We start from the raw sequence: 9,450 nt of genomic DNA, 5'->3' as shown, positions 1-9,450 counted from the left end.
ACTGTACAAGTATTCATTCAACTTTCTGTGAGGCAGAGATCCTACTGCAATGCCGTTCATCTGGTAAATTCTTGGTGAATGTTGCCTGAATGAATGGGTGATAGGGATGGCAAGGTCGTCACACTAACTCTGAAAGCACTAGGATCACTTTTCATCCATCACAGATGGATGCGACAGACATGGTACGCCTTGGAGATATTTTTCACACTCTGAAATCCATAGGTAAATCTTATCATCGTGCCTCTACAATCCCCTACCCCTAAATCCCTTTCCAAAATCTAAGGTCCTTACTGTGACAAGACATTCACTCATTCAACAAACATTTACAGACCACCTCACGTGCAGAGACTTGTCTCTGAGGGGCTCTGGAGACAGAGGTGAAAGGAGAGACAGAGCTCTCTCCAGGAGAGAAGGGCAATGACACAAACAAATATGTCAGTGATCTAGTTTGGATCATGAGGTGTTGGAATCCAGAGTGGCTGGAGGAGGTGGGTCGGGAGGAGATAACTGAGTGAGGGCCAGGTGTTTGTAAACCCGGAGTCCATGAACTCCAAGAAACTGACTCTTGGAAATGGGGAATGGGAAAAAATTACATTTTCTACTAATTTCAAACTGAAATTTAGAATTTCCTTTAATTATGAATGTGGGCAACAAACCGTAGTGGTTTAGTAGAACTGGTAGTTTGACACCAATAGAAAACAGACATTTTCATCTTATATGGCAGTCATTGCAGATACCTTGAAATATTTGCACTTATCAGCACGGAGAAACTGTGGTGCCTGTAGACCCTCAGCTAGATCTTGTTATTCAATGTGCTAAAAAAAGAAGACCTCTATTACTACTGTTAAAATATTTTGATAACCGTATTTCAATGTAATTGGTTTTCTTTGTCATCCTATGTATTTTATTTTATTTTGTGCATTTAAAAACATTATTCTGAAAAGGGATCCATAAATCTCGGGCAGCTGCACAAGGGGTCAATGGCTCCAAGATTATGCAGCCCGGGGCCCAGCCCTCCCTTGGCTGCCACTCCTCTCTGCAGCCAGGGAGTCTGCTGTGGCCTCTGGTCTCTGGGCCTCACACATGCTGTTCCTTTCCCTGGGTTGTTCATTCCCTGCTGTCTGGCCAGTTGGATCCCACTGTGCTTTGCATGGACATGAAGCATCATCCATTCCATGAAGCCTCCCTGACGGTGCTGCCCAGGACAGGTGCCCTCAGCAAGTGTTCAGCCTCTGCCCCCTCCTCCCCTCCACACATGTTAGCACACTGCACTGTAATTGCCTCTGTCCCTGCTATGGTTTGAATGTCCCCTCCAAAACTCATGTTGAAATTTAATTGCCTGCCAAAACAAAACAAAACAAAAATCACATAATATTAAAGGGGCTAGCAGGTGGCTCACTTTTGAGAGTGTGGTGCTGACAACACAAAGGTCAAGGGTTTGGATCCCTGTAACGGCCAGCTGCCAAAAAAAAAAAAAAAAATTACATGAAATTTAATTGCCATTGTGATGATGCAAGAGGCAGAACCTTTGAGAATTGATTCCATCATGAATGAATTAATGAATTAATGCCACTATTGCGGGAGTGTGTTCCTGATAAAAAGAATGAGTTCAGCCAGATCTTCTCTTTCTGTCGTGTGTGCTCACTTGTCCTGATGCAATGTTACGACACAGCATGGAGGCCCTTGCCAGATGCTGGTGCCCATGCTCTTGGGAGTCCGAGCCTCCAGAACCAAATAATTTTTTTTTTTTTAATAAAGTACCCAATCTGTGGTATTCTGTTATAGCAGCAGAAAATGAACTAAGACAGTCTCCCTGAATGGGCTGTGATCTACTTGACAGCGAGGACCCCTCTTCTCCACCTCTGGTACCCCATGCCTCCTGTGCCTGACATGCTTATCAGAGGCACGCAATGTGGAGACACCTAACGCAGGCAAAAATGGGTGGGTGGGTGGATGGATGAAAAGATTCGCGAGCAGGTGCAAAGCATTTCACATTTGCAGTCTTTCATCAACTTTTCTCCTCTTAGAAATAAAATGTTTCTCCCAGTAAAGGCTGATGGAAATCTTTGTGCTGATATGATCTCCAGCCCTTTTCCCACCACAGGATCTGAGAGAAACTTGTCAAGAAATACTGACTCTTCCAGCAGCAGCCGCAGGTTGAGCAGGTGGGCTGGTGGCCACAGGAACCACAGTCGGTGGCCAGAGTATCTGATCCTTTCAATCTGAAGGCAAGTGATAGCGCAACATAAAACTGCCATGGACGGCAAGGGAGAGACAGGAGCAGCTGGGGAGAGAGCAGTTCCTTGGTGTCTGAGGGCAAAGAGCAGGTTTCATGGGCAGGAAAGCTGAGCCCTTCCTGCCTGACAAGCCCTTCCCAATGGCACAAACCTCAATTTGAGAAGAATCCAATTGTACAGAGACTATAGAAAGAGGCATGTTTCAGCCAGTGTACAACCACCACCCACCTGCAGAAGAAATGTGGTTCACACCATCCTCTGAAGGTGGATTGAAAAACAAAATACAAACTAAAAATAGCAACTCTCATTATTGAGAGTCTACTACTGTGTGATGTGAGATTTCTGTGTGTTATTTCTAATCTTCTCAGTCACTTTGTGAATGCTGGGACATTGTCATTATCATCACTACAGCTTAGGAGATAAGATCAAAAAAGTTAAGGTGCCTAAGGTCACAGAGGAGTCAGTCACACAGAATTTCAACCCAGGTCTTATTAATCCCAGAGCCCCAGCTCTTCTATTTCCCTTAAATAAATTTTTTATTTATGGAAAAGTCTCTTCCCTCTTGGGAGTTTTAATCCATGTAACAAATCGGAAATAAGATCATTTTTATGAATACTGGGTGGGGATTTTCAAAGGCCCTTTTATACTGTCCGGGTGAAATAGTGTCCCCTCTGGGGCAGCTTTGCTCTGGTGTGCTCTGTGGCTGGGTGGGGTTGCTGCCTTCCCCTCCCCCACAGCCGGGGAAGTCTGTTGCTTTTGGTAGCAGCTTCTGAGCAGGAAGCCGGGGTATTACAGATAACAAGGAGTTTATGAAAGAGAAGGCCACGACAAAAAAAAAAAAAAAATATCTCTGCAATCCCATGATTTCCTTTTCAGGGGAACTTACAAGAGAAACCTCCTTCAGACCTCCTTGCATACTGTTTTCAGGAAACCAGAACGGAACAACTTTTTGGTTCAAGAACAAAAAGCCTTTGTGTTCACCAAGACACGTGTACCTGGCAGCAGCAGGTGCGCTCTGATGGGAGATCCAAGGCCCCCTCCCCCACCCCTGCCCAGACCTCTCCCCACGCCCCCCTCAGCCACGTCAGCACTGGCAGCCCTCACATCCTCCAGAGCGCCAGGCTGGCTCTAAAGTCTCTGGGACTCAGTCTGCTGCTTAGGTGGGTCCTTAAGAATGCTCGCTGTTCTGGGAAGGTCTGTAGGCATGTGACCTGAGCTCCTCCACCAGGATCCACACACCTTGAGGTTTGTGAGGTCAGGTGCCATTGACACAGAGCTTTTCCTGCCCTGGGTCCCCAGAGGCCAGCCTGAGTCCAGAGGGGCATCCGCCTCGGTGGTGGGGATTGCCTGCCTCTCTCTGGCAAGTGTCTGAGTATAGTGACTCTGCTAGGCTGGGAGTCGCTGTCCCAGAAGCCCAGGACAGACATGGATGCTTATAGGTACTCATTAGATTTCTTTCCTATAGATGGTTTCATCTAGGCGTTGAATATGAATTTCCAGCCAAGATCTATTAGACTCCAAGCTCCATGAAGGCAGGGACCATGACTGCTTCATTCACCACTGTGTGCCCAGGGTCTAGACCTGTAGCTGGCAGTAGATGCTCAATAAACACTTGCTGAATGAGCAATTGATAGCACTTTAGGTTTTCTATAGCTGGTCTTTTTGCTTAAAGAGAAAGAACAGAATTGACAACCTGCTGGGCTCCCAGATTCTGGGGAGTGGCGTGTCCACTGTGTTCCACGTGAATGTGCTCCCAGACTTGTACGTGGTGCAGATCTAATGGCCCTGTGCAAACTTGACACAGGCAATGGTGCAACTTCAAATTTTACCTTTTGTTCCCAGAAAGTTCTCATTGCTCAACTCCTGGCTGAGGCTGACTTGTTCCCAGAGTTTTTAGACTGATATTTCCTTTAAAGTCATTCTGGAAAGCAGGACCAGAACCTAAAGTCCAGGGCTCCCTACAGTGGTCCCCAGACTGAACACAACCCGTGGCCCCGCCTGCTCCTGCTACGTCTACCTGGGGTCACATATGCCCACCTCACTTCTCCCTGCTTTCCCCAGCTCCTGGCAGAGTTACCAGTACATGGCAGGAGTGCAGCTAGTGTCTGCATGAAATCTAGTCTCTCTCCTAGAGAAAGGGACAAATATTCTGATGGCTGGGGCACCAGCTGGGGCTGTGGATTCCTGCCAAATCCAGCAGCATGGTAAAGTGGAAAGAGCCCTGAAACCGAATCTGCAGGCCTGGTCTTAGTACTGCCACCATCTTCAGCCAGCTGCTTCAGTTGTCAGGCCTCAGCTCCCTCGAACATGAAGCCGCTGTGATGTCTGAGGTGGAGGCTGCCCCTGGGATCCCACGAGTCTTAGACATCTCAAGAGCAGGCGCCCAGGCTGTCACTGGTTTGCAATGATTTTCCCACCTGTTAACTGGAAATTAACCTAGCCGCGAGGGTTGGGAATGTAGATTAATATTTAGAAAGGATTTACAAAGAAAAGAACCCAGTTAAATCCTGAGATAGAGGTGGTTTCATCTCTATTTGTGTAGTGGGTGGAGACTGTATCCCTGGCTAGGACAGTTCCCGTAATCGTCCCTGTAAAGTCCCTGAGCTGTTGCAGTTTCTAACTTTACAGTCACAAAGTCAGCATGAGCATCCCACGACTTCGGTCCCCTCTGCTGTAGGGGGCATTTGGGGTTCTGGCTCTGGAGCGAGGGGGGCCCCCGGGCTGAGTGAGTGCTGAGGTTTAGCAAGCACAGCTTCAAGGCAAGAGGGAGAGGCCATCATGACAATGGCCCAATACCGCTTCTTACAGCATAAACGATTAAGGCCTGGACTTTGGTGTGAGACAAGCATGGGCTTATTCTTCCCTGTATCATTTGGCAAACTAAATGGCTTATTTAAGACTCAGATTCCTCCCTTGTTAAATGGAAGTAATAATAGTGCCTACATCATAGGGTTCTTGGGGGGATAAATAAGATAACACAGATACAGCTTTTAACCCACGGCCTAGCAAGCAGTCCGCGCTCAATACACACTGGCTATTATTATCGTGTTTTATTCTGTTTCCCTGTCCCACGGGTTGCTGCACGACAGGATGTTCTCCTCACTACCCAGAGCTGCTATCTCACATTATTTCTTAAGCATTTGTCCTCTGAAGGTTCGGAATAAAATCACGGCTGGGGCCTCAGAAGACAGAAACATGGGATAACTCGGCTTTGAGAAACATTCCACCCCCTGTGAAAAGGGGCTGTCAAACCCGCTGCTGGAGATCCAGCATCCCTCCACGCCGGCACACAGGAGGAGGTCCGGCTGGCGTTGACAAGGGCTTCCCTCTCTCCTCTCTGAAATGCCATCATCACCTGAAGTAGATTGAGGGCACCCCTGGGGCACTGCTAGCAGAGTAACTGGGTGGGGCAAAACATACTGGCTGGATCCATTCAGACGCCCACCCTCTGCTCTGGGAGCTGATGGGCAGCAACAAGAGGCCTTCTGGAAGGGTCCACACACACTTCTTCCCGACCTCTCCCCAAGATGCTCTGCTGGGCTGAGCCCTTCCCACCACCTGCTCCCTTTTCATCCACCCCCAGAAAGTCCAGAGCAGCAAGTGTCAGGCCAGTGGGAAAAACTTTCTGCGGGTGACTCCACAAAGATCCTCTGAGGTAGGAAGCCACTGGCTGCAAGTTTAAAGACCCAGACGTACGTGTAACGGTTTGCAGAGCAGTACTGTATTAGTTTATACTTGTTTATGTATCTTTCCTTACCAACTCTTGAGGTCCTTTTTAAAAACTTGACTCCAATAGTTAAAAACTGGGTCTTTGTCTTTTCTCTGTCCCCAGAACCCTTTGATGAAAGCTTCAGGGGCACTAAACTAACAGACCGGCTGGCAATTATAAAATCAAACTAATTAATCCATCATTAAAAATTGAATTATATAAACTTATCATCACATTATATTAAAATAAAAGTATCTACTAAAATTATCACTTAAGTGATCTATTAAACTTATCACTTCCTGATTATTTTACAGATGTCTGTGTTCCTGAGGTTATGTCTATTGTATGTGTAGGACAAAACACTATATGATGGTGGGCGACTGCACAGTGATTTCATCTTGGTAGCCTGAAAGTGGCTGTGATGAGGATATGTACACCATGGAAATGGGCAAAGGTCATAGTTGGGGGCTTTCACAATCTGAGAGCTGCTGTGACACATGCACCAGCTTGCTACAGGAGGGCACAATCTAAAAGCCACGCTGGAATAAGCTCCTTGGGTGACTCCAATTCTTAGGCTTTTCCAGAAACAACACTGCCAAGTACAGTCTCAAGGCCTAGCCCCAGGCTATCTCTGTGCTCTAGGAAAGGAGTTAGGCGCTGTCCCTGAAGCTCTATAAATGACTCTGTGACCTTGGGCAACTCGCTTGCTCCTCTGTGCTTTAGTCCTATCACCTATAAAATGATCTGCTACCAGTGCTTACCCCCATTGGGCGAGTGTGAGGATTAAATGAGATAATATTTGTTAAAGTCCTCAGAACTGTGTCCGGTATGTAGAAGGCACTTGATACCTATTATTATAATCTGACAAAAGAAAGAAAGGTTAGTCCAACAGATTCTCTTTTTCTCCTGTAAATTTTTTTTTTTTCTTATGAGAGTCTTACATGTTCTTTGTAGAAAACTGATAAAATATAAATAATCAAAATGAGGGAAAGAAAAAGCATTCATTTCTAACACCCTGTGAACATTCTGGTGCACCTCCAGCCTTCTAATCTTTTCCCCAAACCTAGAAGATGTCATTCTTGACACCCTTCTGGATAGGACACTCTTGTTTGCTAACTCTTGAGGCTTTGGCAATATTTCTTCTCCCACGATAGGTGAGTGGTTGAGTTCTCTTCTGTTACTTAAACTTCATGAGTCATGCCCAGACACACCAGCGTGGCTGGATTCATCACCACTACAAAAGGCAACTGGCAATAAAAATAGCATTTAGTGTTGGCATTTTATATTTACTTTTCTTATCATTTAGCAGAATCCAACTAATCCACTTAATAGACAAATATTTGTTGAACACATAGTAAATGCAAGGCATTGTGCTATGGGGTAACAGGTGTCTTGTCCTTATTAACAAGCTTAAAAATATTAAGAGTGAGAATTACTATATAGCAGGATAAGAAATATTAAGAACAACAAAATAAACCATAGGTTTTCTTTTAATCAGATAAAATTGTGTTTGCAGGAAGAACCCTTTTGTCTTTACCGATTGTCATGGTGACAGGGAGGCCTGAGCCCCGTGAGGAGGAGTGACCAGCAGAGTGGTCCCGAGGGGAGGCAGGAGTCTCCTTTCCCAGATGGTTGTTCCCAGTGCGCTGCTCTCTCATAGCAATGCTGATTCTACTGTCTTAACATTCAGTGAATATTCTTCCTGCAACATCCAGAACCAAGCAAACTAGTTCATTCTGTGCTCAACCCACAGACCCCAGGTAACCTGGCCACTGCTGGCGGAGATGTCAGGGGTGCTGGACTCTGGAGAGACGTGTATTGAGCTCCAATGTTTGAGGGATTTTTTAAGGGTAATTTTAACAACAGTGGATTGTGCCTCTCCACTGACTTAAGAATCTAAAGCTTTCAAAAGACAGTTTGTGCCCCTGCTCCTCTTCCTGTGCACCTGCACCTGCAGCAGGACCAGGGCCCGTGGGCCACCGTTGCCAGTGGATGAGGTGCGAGCCGTGTTCAGCAGTCAGGCTGTGGTTTGGCTTCAGGTGGCCTTGTCTGTGTGGCAGACAAGATGATACAAGAAGCTCATTACTGATGCCACCAGTCAGGTTTCAGAAATGCAAAAATGATTGTGTCACCTCCTTGCTTATAATCCTTCAAAGGCTCTTAATTCTATATTTTAAAATCCAAATGATTTAGTCTACATGCTGTGGCCCACAACCCAGCCTCATTTTCTATGGGTTTCCTAGCTCTCCCCACTTGCTGCCAGCTGTTGAAACAGTCTCCTGCCTACCACCTTTCTGGAACGACCTTTTCTTTCTGGACAGCTTTGACTGCCTCCCTCTCCTGAAATAGTCATTCCTTCCTTGGCACCATCTCTATTGGAATTTTAATATACCACCTTCTTATCTGGGTTGTCTTGTGTGAAAACAAGCCTTTGCATTCCTAGCTCTAGCATGGTCACCAGCAGAGCAGGAACCTGAAACATGTCAGGCTGGAATGGCTGAACCAGCCTGGGGATCCCTTCTCTGATATCAGCCCCGGACTAGTATGAAGGCCACGGCCAAGGAGTTTGTGCAAAACCTGTCAAGGTCCGCATAGCCCAGACAGTTTGGTTGTGACGACAAAATTAATCTTGAGCATAAACACATAAAACCAAGGAGAGAAAGAAAGGCCATCTTTTCTATGCAGTGCTTACCATGTATCTCCTAGAATGCAGATTTAGTCAATGGCTTCAATACTGAGCCAATATGACTTACTTTTTGCAACAGATTTATTTTCCAGTAATGGCCACAAAAATATTTCCAGTCCTACCAGCTCTTCCTGAACCTTGCTACTCCCCCATCAAGAGATGGAACCTATGTTGCCTCCCCTTGAACTGGGCGGGCCTTGGTGACTGGCTTGTCTGTCTGTGACTTCCAAGGCTAGGCCATGGAAGGTGGAACAGCTACTGCCTCACCTGCTTGGAAATGCAGCCACCAGGCTGTGAAGGGGCACAAGCCACGTGGAGAGGAGCTGAGGCCTCCGTCCTGGCTCTGCCAAGCGCAATGTGACCGCCAGCCACGTGAGCGAGCCATCTCAGAAGTGATCCTCCAGCCCTCCCTCCACTGAGCTGACACCACTGGGAGCAGAGACAAGTTGTGCCCCGAGAGTCTCACTCCAACTGCAGATTCATGAACAAAATACGCAGAAGTGACTTGTTTTAAGTGACTAAGTTTTGGGATGGATTATCATGGGACATTTATCAACCCTTGCCCTGGACTGAGGGGTTTCTCAGGATGTAGGACTTTCAGTGCTAAAATCCTGACAGTCCTGGCTGACCTCTCAAGTTCTGTTCATTGTATACATGTATGTGATTAATGATCCTGAGACAGAGATAATGTAGTCTTCCACATGCTGAACAGTGTGGTGGTAATATTTGTCTTCTGGCTGAATTTCACTCCACCCCCACTCTGGGAGCAACGGGGTCTGGTTTAAGCAGCTGATCCCTGAACTGAGATGTGGAGAGGG

This window comes from Cynocephalus volans, chromosome 13 (assembly GCF_027409185.1).
Source record: "Cynocephalus volans isolate mCynVol1 chromosome 13, mCynVol1.pri, whole genome shotgun sequence".
Lineage (NCBI taxonomy): Eukaryota > Metazoa > Chordata > Mammalia > Dermoptera > Cynocephalidae > Cynocephalus > Cynocephalus volans.
This window is presented reverse-complemented; position numbering follows the sequence as displayed.